General features: G+C 34.9%; 1 long non-coding RNA gene across 2 annotated transcripts in view; it reads left to right on the forward strand.

Moving 5' to 3' along the window:
• The first annotated feature begins 11,475 nt into the window (after positions 1-11,475).
• The window catches only part of LOC131510796 (uncharacterized), a 43,617-nt gene continuing 42,721 nt past the window's right edge, over positions 11,476-12,371 (forward strand). For both annotated transcript variants that reach the window (XR_009261201.1, XR_009261213.1), the window contains exon 1: positions 11,476-11,613. This is a non-coding gene — a long non-coding RNA (uncharacterized LOC131510796). The remainder of the gene's footprint in view (positions 11,614-12,371) is intronic.

Genomic DNA, 12,371 nt, shown 5'->3' on the forward strand with positions numbered 1-12,371 from the left:
GGAATCTACTCCTGAAGCCAAGAGTGCCCTGTATATGCTGTATGTTAGCTAACTTGACAATAAATTAAGCTTAAAAAATAATAAAAAACAAAACATTAAAAAATATATTTTAAAAAAAGAAAAGAAACTGGGTTTTTAGGGCCACCTGGGTGGCTCAGTTGGTTAAGCATCTGACTCTTGGTTTCAGCTCGGGTCATGATCTCATGGGTTTAGTGAGTTAGAGCCCTGTATCGGGCTGCATGCTGACAGTGCAGAGCCTGCTTGGGATTCATTCATTCATTCTCTCTCTCTCTCTCTCTCTGCCCCTCTCCCACTCATGTTGCTCTTCCCCTACTTTCCATGTCTCTCAAAATAAATAAACAAGCTTTAAAAAAAAGAAATTGGATTTTTATGATTTCAAAGCTGATGCTGTCAGCAATTTGCTAATTTTTTCCCTAAGAAGCATAGCCTTTGCTCCCCTGAAACTCTGTTAAAAAGAAAACAAATTCAGTAGATGACTCCAACTAAAAGCTTTAAAAAAAAAAAGTCTTTTTCTTTTTTTTTTTTTTAACTTTAAAAGAGGTAGATCCAAAGGGAAGAAAAAGCAGTTATTCTCACACATTGCTGGTGTGGGTGTAAGTTGGCACAAACACAATGGGAAACTATTTGGCAGTTTTTACTAAAGCTGAACATATTAGTATCCTATCACCAGCAATTCTACTGCAGAGTGTGGGTATATATTCAAATGAAGTAAGTGCATATGTCAACTAAAGGACATGCCTATGAATGTTCAATCAGATTTACTTATAATAGCCTAAAACTCAAAACAACCCAAAATTCCATAAAGAATAAAAAAAAATTAAATAGATTGTGATATATCCATACACTGAAGTACTGTGTAACAATGGAAAAAGAAACAACTATGTATATCAAAGACATAAAGTTGAGCTGAAAAACCCTGACACAAAATAGTATATTACATGGTTCCATCAAGTTGAAAAACAAGGAAAACTCAACTCTGGTGACTGTGTTGGGGCAAGTTATTTCCTTTAAGGGGGGTTGTATTGACTGGAGAAGGTAGAGGGCTCCTCTACAGACATAAAAATATTCTACATTGACTTGGGTGTTGGGTTGCACTCGTATGTATTCGGGAACATTCACTGTACAATTAAAATGTGTGCATTTGTAACCTATGCTCCAATTTTATCTTATTCTTATTTTTTAATGTTTATTTATTTATTTTGAGAGAGAGGCAGAGAGAGAGAGAGAGAGAGAGAGAGAGAGACAGAGACAGAGACAGAGAGAGAGAACAGGGGAGGGGCAGAGACAGAGGGAGGCAGACAATCCCAAGCCGGTTCCGCACTGTCAACGCAGAGCCGGACATGGGGCTCAAACTCACAACCATGACATCTGACCTGAGCCGAAATCCACAGTCGGATGCTTAACCAACTGAGCCACCCAGGCACTCTATATGCTTAAATTTTAAAAAAGAAATGTTCTAGGATAAGATAAAAATGAATTCTCATCTATAAAAATGTTATAACAATCCCAGAAAACACACAATTTGAAACACTGTGTTTGCTTCTTTCCTTACAAGGTATGCTTATAAGTATGGTTTCCTTCCAAAATACAGGGTTCTTAAGAAGATCTAGTTAATAATTAGTACTGAGAAAATTGTACCACCTTTAGAGAGGAGAGGAAATACTAAATCATTTTCTCATGGTATACTAAAAAATAAATTCAACATGGTTTTAAAATTTAAACCTAGTCAAGACACTGAAAAAGTCCTGGAACAAATATAGCAGATTGGTTTTTTTTATTATTCAGTTGAATTAAGTCCATGTGTAAAACTCTATTTGAAACCATGAAGGAAAATATTGAACTATTTTCTATTTTAAAATTTATCATCATTAAAAGTTCAAAAGCAGAATTAGAAAAGTGAACCATACCCTAGAAAAGATTTTTTCAGTCTTTGACAGGAAATGGTTACTTATTATCTTTAGTACATAAAGAAAACTTTCTAAGCCTAACTCTGTCTGTCTATCTATCTATCTATCTATCTATCTATCTATCTATCCACCTACCCACCTTCCTATTTACTTATTTCAAAGAAAAGTAGCAGAGTAAAATCAAGAGAATATAGATAATGTAAACAATAAGTAAAACACATTTGTGACCAAATGAAAAATATTCAACTTCATAAGTCAAATGGTATAAATAAGAACTACAATTTAAAAATACTTAATCAGGGGCGTCTGTGTGGCTCAGTCGGTTGAGCAGCCGACTTTGGCTCAGGTCATGATCTTGCAGTCCGTGAGTTCGAGCCCCATGTCGGGCTCTATGCTGACAGTCGGAGCCTGGAGCCTGTTTCGGATTCCGTGTCTCCCTGTCTCTGACCCTCCCCCCGTTCATGCTCTGTCTCTCTCTGTCTCAAAAATAAATAAACGTTAAAAAATTTTTTTAAATACTTAATCAGGGCACCTGGGTGGCTTCACCGGTTAATGTCCGACTTTGGTTCATGTCATGATTAAACCACTCACGAGTTCAAGCTTGCATTGGGTTCACTGCTTTCAGCATAGAGCCCACTTCAGATCCTCTGTCCCCTCTCTCTCTGTCCCTCCCCTGCTGTTTCTCTATCTCTGTTTTTCTCTCTCTCTCTCAAAATAAATAAACTTTAAAAATACTTTATCAAATTGATGAAAAGTAAAAATATAATAAAGGAATAAGAAATACAGTGAAACAAACCCAATTATGCATGCTTATTACATGTAAATTGTATGAAACTTTGTTTTTAAATTTTTTCTTTATTTGGGCAAAATTAACATGTTCAAACTTTCTTGAGTGGAATCTAGCTATACAGCAAGAGCTTTTAAATGCTGTGGGAGTGCCTGGGTGGCTCAGTCAGTTAAGCGTCTGACTTCGGCTCAGGTCATTATCTCACAGTTTGTGGGTTCAAGCCCCATGATATTGCGGTGTGGAGCCTGCTGTTTGGGATTTCTCCCTCCCCTCTGCCACTGGCACCCACATGTGTTCTCTCTTTCTCTCTCTCAAAGTAAATAAATAAAAACTTTAAATGCTTTTGTTCTCTGAGACACCTGGGTAGCTCAGTCAGTTAAGCATCTGACTCTTGGGGTTATCACTGCGTGTCCAATATTTACATGACTATGACACCATTTGCATATTACAGAAGCCAATGACCACTTTTTCTATGTATAGGAGAAATAATTTTGAAATGTGATGGTAGAGTGCACATGGGAATAAGTGTTTAAAATACGGAAACAACTGACAATTAAGACGGTATCTTCAAAATGAGATTTAGTAGGATAAAAAAAGGAGAGAGAAAAAGAAAAGGAAATACCCAAAACTGAAAACTGTGTCAGTTTCAGACATGTTGTAGAAAGAGCAGTTTGGATTTAAGTGAAAACTAATACTCTGAATTGTAGACCCTGATTTGAAATAATGAAGACAAGTCCATGATAACGTTGCTAACATAGATGATAAACAAAGAGTGTAGGAGCTGGAATTTTGGTTGAAAAATCCTTAAGATTTTCTTCGCCACTGGTGGTATATGTTATTGGGAAAAATGGTCTCTAATGCACCAAGATCGATAACATTACTTGGAATAATTACGTATTACATATGATACTTTATGGATTTGTCCAAGATAGCATAAATAGATGAAAACCATGTCAAATATTTGACCAACAACCTCTCTCAATCTCGGGATGGGAACACAACATGCTGTTAGAGCAACTGGATTTCACTCAGCCAAGATACAATGTATCAGAAGAGTTCAGGGAAACAACAAAAGTTTTCAGATAAAGGGCGAAGAGGGGCTTCACACCAATTAAAATTAAGTTTTGAGTACATCTACATATATTTGATAAGAACTTTTATCTGCTATCTGCTATTAATAATACTAGCAAGTCCTTTAAACAAATTAGGGGTGACTGCATGGCTCCATTGGTTAAACATTCAACTCTTGATTTCAGCTCAGGTCATAATCTCAAGGTTGTGGGAATGAGTTCCATGCTGAGCATACAGCCTGTTTAAGATTCTCTCTCTACTTTCACTCCTGCGTGGAATTCGAGAAACTTAACAAATGAACATAAGGGAAGGGAAGGAAAAATAAGATAAAAACAGAGAGGGAAGCAAACCATAAGAGACTCTTACATACAGAGAACAAACCTAGGGTTGATGTGGCAGGGGTGGTGGGTTAAATGGGTGATGGGCATTAAGAAAGGCATTCTTGGGGATAAGCACTGGGTATCATATGTAAGAGATGAATCACTGGGCTCTACTCCTGAAGACAAGACTACACTGTATGTTAACTAACTTGAGAGAAAAAAAAAAGATTCTCTTTTACTCTGCTCCTCCCCTCTCCTGCTCATGCTCTCTAAAAAAATGACTAAACAAATTAAGTTTGGCTGTTTCACCTTTTTAAATACTTTTTAATTTTTTTTATATTTTGGGCGCACCTGGGTGGCTCAGTCGGTTAAGTGGCCAACTTCAGCTCAGGTCATGATCTCACCGTTCGTGACTTTGAGCCCCACGTCAGCTTCTGTGCTCACAGCTCAGAATCTGCTTTGGATTCTGTGTGTGTGTGTCTCTCTCTCTGGCCACCCCCACCCCCCGCTGTCTCTAAAAAATAAACATTATTTTTAATTTTTATATTTTTTTGTATTAAAGGAAATTGCATGTGAAATTTGCATAAAGGTGGTAGTCTAATAAAATACAATACAGAAATGTTTCCTTGAAGAAAATGTTTACATACAAATATTATGAATTACTTGATACAAAGTCTATTTTCTAGTCTCTGTGGACCAATATATAAATATGACTAAACAGAAGGATGAACAAATTGGGAAACATGCTTTATTTTTTTTTAATTTTTTTTTTACATTTATTTATTTTTGAGAGACAGAGACAGAGCACAAGTGGAGAGGGGCAGAGAGAGAAGGAGACAGAATCCAAAGCAGGCTCCAGGCTCTGAGCTGTCAGCACAGAGCCAGATGTGGGGCTCGAACTCACAAACCGTGAGATCCTGACCTGAGCCGAAGCTGTACACTCAACCAACTGAGCCACCCAGGCACCCCGAAACATGCTTTATTTTTAAGTTTTTGTTTTTATAAACATTCCAGCATGAAAATACCGGAAAGAAGAAACCTTGTATGGCTCTACATATTTGCTGTAAAAGATTACAGATACTATTATAAAAATAATGATTTATATGATGTTAAAATATGTCAGGCTATTTTCTAATGATAATTTATTATATGGTAACCCATTATATATTTCAACATGATATATAAAAATGTATAGTTTTTTTTTCCCAGTTTAGGTATTGCTTTAAAAATTTATTTATAATTCCATTTGTTACTACCTTGGCAAAGATGATTATCTTCAAATTTTAATTCACATAACACTACTATGAACTATAAAGATTCCAGAGAAGTTACTCAGTTTGGAATACCAATTGTGTGAAAAATATTCATGACTAGTGACTTTGAAATGAAGGAAATAAATTTTGATAATTCAGTAATTTGTAAATGATATGTTTCATACAACTATCTCCAACATATCAAAGAATATCAGACATGGGCAATATTAATTAGATTGAGTCATCTTTGATCTTGATATTTTTCCATCATTCAGTAATATAAAAATAATACTTTATAAAAGTTTTTATTTATGAAGGTATGTTTGTATAGGTAAACAAAACATGTTTTATACCTTATAAATATTTAGACATACTGTATGTGACTCCCAGTGGTATACCAATACTCTTGGTTGCACAGATGTTAGGCAATAGGCAAGAGTTCAGTCAGTAAGAGTTAACTCAGTAGAGGGGGTGGTATATGGAGAAGGGAGAGGATTTAAGAAATTAAAAACAGCATGGGGGCGCCTGGGTGGCTCAGTCGGTTGAGCCTCTGACTTTGGCTCAGGTCATGATCTCACAGCTTGTGAGTTCGAGCCCTGTGTCGGGCTCTGTGCTGACAGCTCAGAGCCTGGAGCCTGCTTCGGAGTCTGTGTCTCCCTCTCTCTCTGCCCCTAACCCATTCACATTCTGTCTCTGTCTCTCTAAAAAATAAATAAACATTAAAAAAAAAAAATCTTATAAAGGGGCTCCTGGGTTGTTCAGTCAGTTAAACATCTGACTTCAGCTCAGGTCACCATCTCATGGCTTGTGAGTTCCAGCCCCACGTTGGGCTCTGTGCTGACAGCTTGGAGCCTGGAGCCTGCTTCAGATTCTGTGTCTCCCTCTCTCTCTGCCCCTAATCCATTCGCATTCTGTCTCTGTCTCTCTAAAAAATAAATAAACATTAAAAAAAAAAAAAAAAGATGGCCACAATTGAAAAAACAAAAACAAAAACAAAAACAAAAACCAGCATGTATTATGGCCTGGAATTTTTCATTTTTTAAAAAAAAAAAATTGTTCCCATTAAAATAACTGAAAATATTTCAATATACTACAACATTAGCTATGTGATAAAATGCAGGGGTGGATTTAACAGTAGATGAATAGTTAAACACTTTATGTTGTATCCATACAATAAAATGCTACACAGGCACTAAAAATCAAATTTTTGAAGGCTGTTAAACTTAAAAGCATTTGCCTATGAATTTAAATACATAGTAAGATATAAAGTAAGATTTCCATCGTGATCTGGGTTATATCCGTTTTTGCTTTCTTGTTCATTCTGATGACTCTCTCAGGCCTCTGCCTCTTTTGTGATACTATCATTTTTATACATATAAAAAATAAGTAATAGTCTAAAATACAGGTGATTTAAAAATATTATTCTTTTATTCTTAGAGGCTTAAAATACCAACTCCTTCCACATATGTCAGTCGTAATGGGAATGTATAAAGTGTTCTATTAACTGAATTGTAATTTTGTATCAGTGAGGGATAATCTGTTATACATTTTATAACTCTCATTGTCTAGCTCAGTATTTAATACAATCATGCTTCAAATAATGTTATTTTAAGCATGAGTCCAATACTTATCCAGCATAAGAACTGAATGTCCTTATTAGAATGAAATTCAAACAAGCCCAATGAGTTAATGACAACAAAGGACAAATGGACTTCCTTGAAAACTGCAGTTACCTTGGCTATGAAAATGACAAATGACAAATGATATTGTGAAAGGAACTTCAGGTTAAATTTTTGTTGTCAATTCTACTTATCAATGTGGGAAGAACACCATCAGTATTTACCGTGTTAGAGCAGATGGGAGGGTCAGTATGTATCTTAATATACATGCCTAATGACTCGCTATTTTCCTCACTGACGTATAGAAAAACAGGAAACATGGGGGATATGTATGAATAATTTGACAATCAGAAAGAATCACTTTCACTAGTCCCCAAATGATGATATAGGTGAAGGGGCTTAGTAAAGCAGAAGTTAATCATGATTATCATGCCCAGAGACATTGCAGACTTCTGTGTTCCCTGCTTAAAGAATGTTAACAGGAAATTGGATCTATATAGTATTTCCCAAGTAATTAGACAGAAGGGGCTCTTTGAATTAAGGTTTAGAGAGTTATATATGGTTCCAGCCTTCCTTTGTTTTCTACTTTCTCTGCCTATATTGCCCTTGGCAATATTTCAACAAGGAAATCATAAACTTCTTCTGAAATTAGAAGTCTGTGGTGATTAGATGTAGCACTTAGATGGGCAGACAGTGCTGCTGCAGAAAAATTTTTTAACAATTGTGAATTACTTGCTGCTACATAAACATGGTTTCCCATGTTTATAAACTCAGGTTGGACTTTTGACTGAGGTGCTTCTGCTCACTTCTGTGTAACTTTTCCAGAAGAATAGGCTAGTCTTCTTAATATGGAGGCAGTGCTTCAAGAGGGTAAACCCAATGTCCAAGCACTTACCAAGCCTCTGGTTCAATCATGCTTTTGATAGTCCTTTGGCCAAAACAAGTCACAATGGCAAGCACATAATTAATGTTCAAGGAGACTGCATCAGGGTGTAAGTACCATTATGGAACCAGTAGAAGACTCTACAGTGGGGTTTTCAGCAGCATGCTCAAATAGCCTCAAAGAAACATCATAAATGTTTTGGAGCTAGATAAAGGTGATGCCTGCACAAGACTGTGAATATACTGAATAGCAGTATATTTGCACAGCCTAAATCGTTTATTTTATGTTATGTGAATTTCACCTCATTAAAACATTAAAAGAAAGAAATATCCTAAGATGTTCCTTCAATTGAGAGAACATATACCACATATAATATACATATAAGAGCAAATAAATGTATATATATATATATATATATCTATATATATATATATATAGATATATATATATATACATATACATATATATATACATATACACACACACATATATATATATGTATATATATATATCAGAGATACTTATTCTTCATCAACAAATTATATGGTTATTTAACTATATATTAAAATGAACTATCTGTAGACCTAAAAGAAACTCTTATCTTTTCATGTCAGTTAGAGAAGACAAAGAGCAAATGATTTCACTCATATGTGAAATTTAAGAAACAAATGAGCAAAGGGAAACTAAAAAAAGGAGGCAAATCAAGGAATAGAATGTTTATTTTTTATTTTAGAGAGAGAGAGCTCATGAATGGGAGAAAGGGGTAGAAAGAGATAGAGAGAGCGAGAGTGAGAGCAAGAGAGAGAGAGAGGAAGAATGAATACTAAGCAGACTCCATGCTCAGCACATAGCCTAACATGGGCCTCGATCTCACAACCTTGGAATCATGACCTGAGCCAAAATCAAGAGTCAGACCCTCAACTGACTGAACCACCCAGGCACCCCATGAAAGAAATTCTTAACCATAGAGAACTGATGGTTACCAGAAAGGAGGTGGGTGGGGAAATGGGTAAAATAGGTGATAGAGATTAAAGAGTGCACTTACTGTAATGAGACCGGGAGATGTATCAAGTGTTGAATCACTGTATTATACACCTGAAACCAATATCACACTGTATGTTAACTAACTGGAATTAAAAAAAAAAAAAGGAATTCTTATCAGTGAAAATTATGTATTTTAACAGAAAAAGAACAAATCACATTAGATGGGCTTCTTTTATAAGAAGCTTATAGCTTCTTATAGATTGTTAAACTTTACCTCTTTCAAATTTATTGTTTAATTGAAAAATTCTTCAGAAGAGACAAAATTTTATGTCTCTTAACAGAAGAAACACAATACTCATTTATTTTGCTTCAAATAAATATCCCTACTTTACCATTTTCAAGGAAAAAGACCTCTAACATTCTCTCAAAGATGAGTTCCAAGCAAAAAGACAATCCAATTAAAAAATGGGCAGAAGACATGAAAATGCATTTTTCCAAAGACACACATACAGATAACCCACAAGTACATGAAAAGATGCTCAACGTCATTAATCATTTGGGAAATGCAAATCAAAGCCACTATGAGCTATGACCTCACATCTGTTTGAATGACTATTATCAAAAAGACAAATAATAAGTGTTGGTAAAAATAGAGACTAGGAAACCCTCGTGTACTGTTGGGGGGAAGATAAATCAGGGTCGCCACTATGGAAAATAGTATGGAGGTTCCTCCAAAAATTAAAGAATGTAATTACTGTATGATCCAACAATCCAACCTCTGGTGATCTATCCAAAGAAAACAATAAGACCAATCCAGAAAACTATCTGCACCCCTATGTTCAACAGTATTTGCAATAGTCAAGATATGGAAAGCAGAGTGTAAATGGGTGAATGGATAAAGAAGTCATGGTGTATATATATGTCCACAATGGAAAATTATCAGCCATAATAAAGAGTGGAAGCTTGCCATTTACAAAATGGATGGGCTATGTTGAGAATATTATGCTAAGTCAAATAGGGAAAGAAAAATGCCATATGATTTCAATGATATATGGAATCTAAAACAACAAAACACATGAACAACAAAACAAAACTTATAGATACAGAGAAAAGAGTGGTAGTTGCTGGGAGAAGTGAAGTTGGGGTCTGGCCAAAACTGGTGAGGGGGGTTGGAAGTACAGACTTCCGTTGTGAAATGTAAAGGTCATGGGGATGTTGTACAGCACAAAAGGACTGTACTCAGTGGTATTATAGAGCATATTTGAAGGTTGCCGGGAGAGTTGAGCTTCACAGTTCTCATCACAAGAAAAAAAAATATTTTCTTAAATTTTTTATGGTGACCACAGTCACTAGACTACCTGTGGTGATCATTTCATAGTATAAACAAGTGTTGAATCATTACGTTGTATACCTGAAATTAATACAATGTTGCATGTCAATATTATCTCAATATAGGAAAGAAACAAAAATTAAATCAATTCTTTGGTTCAAATGCCTGTCATTCTTGTTTTCTGTTCTATACATGTTGTGACATGTTTATAATACAATGAATGACTTTTTAATACAAAGAGACTGTTTCATTGTTTCATTAAATTAGAACCATTTTCCAATTTAAAGGGATAGTAATATTTTTAATATATTTTTTCTCCTTTAAAAAGCTATATTATTCTGCTTTCAGTTATTTCAAGTTAGGGTGAACTAGAATCTACTCACTTACATGATTGTTCTTCAAGCCTGAAACTTCTCTCCTACTTTCTTGAGGCTTTAGGTGTGCCTTTAGGACTACTTAGAACTCTGGAGGAATTGTTTTACCCTATTATCATAAATCAAGAGAATTTAATTCAAATAGAATACCAAATACAGCTAGTATTCATGATCAGTTTATTTTCTAATAATCTATTCATCTAATAGAATATGTTAAAATACTCTTTGAAAGATACTTTTTCATCAATATGAATAACTTAACTAATTTTCCTATGTCTAAATTATTAGTGAAAATTGAATTTAAATATAACCACATGCATTCTCTAAAAATTCATGTAATTCCAAAGTCCTAATTACAGTTCCCCATTATTTGAGGCTGAGGCCTGACACAATAATAGAATGTTAAAAATTAAATGTAGCCTCAACTCAGATAGAGATGATTTTAATAAATCTTATTTCTATTTTATAGCTTAGCTAGAAGGAGTAATTTAAATAGATGTATAAATCAATGTTGATGTATATCTGCATTTATTTACATAAAATATGTCTATGGCATATTATTGAGTGAAAAAGCAGGTGCATGCATTCACTGAAAATACATGACATGAACTAGGTTTTTTGGTCAGGATCCAGTTAGGAAATCAGAAACCAATCTATGTAAAGCAGTGAGGGGTCCAAAGTAACAATTTATTATAAAGGTGATAGATGGGCTGAAAGAACTCAAGGAATATGATGGTGTTGCCCAGAAATCAGGACTTCCCACTACCCAGACCAAATCCCCAAGTTCACTTTGATGCTTCTAGATGTATGTACTAAGCAGTAGCTTCTATGCTCCCATTACTGAAACTACTGATGCTGCTGCCTGGGTCACAAAGCCACTTATAGGTGATTCTGATGCTGGAGCCAGAGGCAGAATGGCTATCCCTCTCACCAGGTGTCTTACCTCTGTCCAGAGACAACTATTGGCAGAACCTATGTAAAATCCAACTGCAAAAGAGGCTTAAAATGTAATTTTCAGGTTTCCAATTCTTTGCAATAGTTAACACAAAAGCATGGGAACAGGGGTGAGTACTAACAAATATTACCACCAATGGGGAGAAAAGGTTTTAAACCATGCCCTTATGGAAAGCTTAATCTTCTGAGGAAAGACAATTTATCTGAGAAAAACAAATAGTATTTTACCTGTTACAGCTGCTATGAAGGAGAGGTACCCAGTCTTTTAAGACTAGAAGATATTAGAAATTTATCTAGAAAGGGAGGATAGAATGGTTTCTCTGAAAAAAAAAAAACTGACAATTTAGCTGCTATCTAAAGGTGTCACTTATGTTAACTTCAAGAAAAATTAAGGGGGAAATATCCCAGATAAAGGAATTTCCATAATATTGACATACAAGGTACCATTAGAAACCACTGTGAATAGATCAGAGGGCCAAAGGAGAGGGGAAAATGAGTGGAAATTGATAAGCAGATAGGTTTTAAAATAATACATAGAATAAAAATCCATTTATGTAAAATAGCATACCAGTATCTATATTGATTTATATACATAGAGATACACTTTCTGAGCTATTTGGTGTTTTTGTTGTTGTTGTTATTAATGAATATACATATGTTTTTATAACAATACTATTGAAGCACAAACAAAATCACTGAATGGATATTTCTAGAAAATCTGCAGTCAAAAAAAGATGACCTAATGTAAGCACTGCCATATATATGTGAAAAATCAGTGAGTTTATTTTGAATGACTATTTAGAAAGCTGTATCTTTCCAGACAGGACTAAATTCTTAAGTTCCTTTATTTTGTGGCTCAAATGCTGTT

Source organism: Neofelis nebulosa, chromosome 1, assembly GCF_028018385.1.
Source record: "Neofelis nebulosa isolate mNeoNeb1 chromosome 1, mNeoNeb1.pri, whole genome shotgun sequence".
NCBI classification, from domain to species: Eukaryota; Metazoa; Chordata; class Mammalia; order Carnivora; family Felidae; genus Neofelis; species Neofelis nebulosa.